A 2628-nucleotide genomic window follows, 5' to 3' on the forward strand; every position below is an offset into this window, starting at 1 on the left:
ATCCGCCATATGTTAGCCATATTAGCGATGAGCAGATGAGAAATCCTCGATAGCCAAAACAACTTTACAGCAACGCTGATTTATTCGTAAATATCGATGTTGATCAAGTAAAACGATACGTTGAATTGAAAATCATTGGCTTGAAAGAGAATAATTATAACAACTAGTTTTTGTAACAACGAATTTTTATAACAACTAGTAGACTTTTTTATCCGTGAACAGTTTTTTTTTCTATTCTAAGCCGATTGAATCTAAAATCTTTTTCTTATAATAAAAAACACTCTATTTCGATACAAATCAACCTTTTGAAATGATCAAATAAGGAAGTTAATTGGAAGTAATTACTCCGCTCCATATTTTGTTCAGAAATATTTCCAAGTATGGCATGGATATATTTTCTCAAACCCCTTTTTGTTTGTTCGTTGATTTTAAAATTTTTATGGTGCAAGAATAGATATAAACAATTTCATTTATTATAACTGGCATCCCTGATGAAGTCGAGTCCGGAATACACGCTATTCACAAGTTAGAAGAATTTCCCGAATAAGTGCTTCCATTTTGTCAGCTAAAAGATGCTGATGGTGTCGCCTTCTTATTATAGGAAGAAAACGAGTGTAGTGAATATTGGTTTAAATTATATTTGCTATTTGGCTTTGGAGGGGTTTGCTCACCCGATATTTCCAACTATATTCAGTGAGAAAGGCTGTAGACGATCTTTCCACATCTTCTCTTTAGTTCGTTTATAGGTTGAGCTTTGGTCAAACAGAAAAATTATCAAAAATCAATTAAGTACGATTCATTCAGCCGCGTTTAAATGCTTCAAATAACTATTCGAATCTCATCCTACAACTTACGACATTCAAGTAAATTCGATGTATTAAAATTTGACAAGGTATCGTTATATAAGGTTACTTAAAGTGATAATTCTCCAAACAATGTTTGTTCAACAATTTTTTATATACTTTTATCGATTGGAGGAACTCCTTTGATCAATTGACCAACAGGTGAGTCAAATTCTACCATTATCGCGTACATGATTACAGCTCCAGATGTTTGCTTTCGTGCTCACAGATCGATTTATAGCTACACGATCGCCACGGTTCCATATCAGATCGATGATCAGCGATAAGTTATCATTATTTGTCACAGCCAGTTACCGGTTTGTGGTTTGATCCTTCCCTGGGCCCGGTTCGACTTAGCTCAGCTCAACTCCCCGGTCGCAACAATTAAATCGATCCGTGCATTTGAAAAATGATATCCCATGGTCCACAAAGTGCACGCAACCCATGTCCCGATTGGCATTTTCGACTCATTCATGCGAACGAAGGCTCGCGCGCGCGATTGCTGAAAGTCACACAATGTTCCGATCTCAACACTCTCTCAACGGAAAATCCGGTTGTTTGAGGTCCTCTCGGGGAGGTCTCTCGGCTTTCAGGCCTTGAGGTCGGGCCAGCAGAGCGAAGGAAACAACTTGTCCAGCGTATTCATTCATTCCGGCTCCAGCTTGGGTCCCTTTCCAAATACAACGCAACGCAACGCAACGCGATAGATAATGCAATCTTGATAAGAGAAAGACCGTGTCGTCGTTCGGGGGAGACTTGTTCGAAAGATTCGCACGGCACACGAAGCTGGAAACCCACCAAGGGAACCACTTGTTGCACATAATGTTAGCAATAGGTTAATTGCATGTTTGACGATCAGGTTGTGAGCAAACGCAGCCCTGGAATGTCTGGACCCGAGCTGGTAACAATTTATCATTTTTTATTTATGAGAAACGCAATGGGTTTGCACGTTGTAGAGCAAGTCTAGTTCGGAAAATTTTGACCATTCCGATGTCGAAACGACCTGAGGGGGAGGACTTGGGAAAAGATTTGTTGAGAGCATCTATCATAGGGACCGACCCGTTCGAGGAACTTGTCCATTTAATTAATGTATTCCTACATTAATACCATAGAAAACTGACTGACGTGGACGTTAATTATACATTTTTAGATAATCAAGATTTGAATTTTCTTAAGTCGAGAACTTAGAAAAAAAAACGAAAATAGTTAGTTTAGTTTACAGGGCAAAAGTTAAAATTGGATTCAATTTATCCATCACCGCCTTCGTGGCGCAATCGGTTAGCGCGTTCGGCTGTTAACCGAAAGGTTGGTGGTTCGAGTCCACCCGGGGGCGAAATTGTTTGTTTTTGATTATTTTTTCCCAAGTAATTTACACATTCCATGGACGAACGCATATTTTGACAATTCCGAAAATTATGTCATGTTCCGGTGTGGAATTACATTCATTTTCAAGCGAGAGTGGGAGATTTAAGCGGAAGTATGCCGTACTATAAAAGTTTGTTGCGAAAAAGAAGACCAAATATTCACTGGCTTAAATATTGATGGCAGCTGGCTGCAGTCCTCCGACTCTTATCGGGCATGATTTGCTCACCTTAATTGAATTGGTTGTGCTCGGCTGATTGCCTCTGGCCGCAACGGCCACTTGCCAGTACACCCGATCCAAACCCCGACTTTATTCCTTCTCGAACGACGAGACGAGGGAGAACTCGATTTGGAATCGCACACGAATTATCCCCGATCCGTGAATCGATCCCCGGGTGTCCGTTCGGGCGACATTCGTTTTGTG

General features: G+C 40.3%; 1 non-coding gene across 1 annotated transcript; it reads left to right on the forward strand.

The window, feature by feature from the left end:
* Positions 1-2101: 2101 nt before the first annotated feature.
* On the forward strand, positions 2102-2175 carry Trnan-guu (transfer RNA asparagine (anticodon GUU)). The gene has a single exon. It is a non-coding gene; the product is annotated as a tRNA-Asn (tRNA).
* Positions 2176-2628: the final 453 nt, after the last annotated feature.

The sequence above is a fragment of the Uranotaenia lowii genome, chromosome 2 (genome assembly GCF_029784155.1).
Source record: "Uranotaenia lowii strain MFRU-FL chromosome 2, ASM2978415v1, whole genome shotgun sequence".
Lineage (NCBI taxonomy): Eukaryota > Metazoa > Arthropoda > Insecta > Diptera > Culicidae > Uranotaenia > Uranotaenia lowii.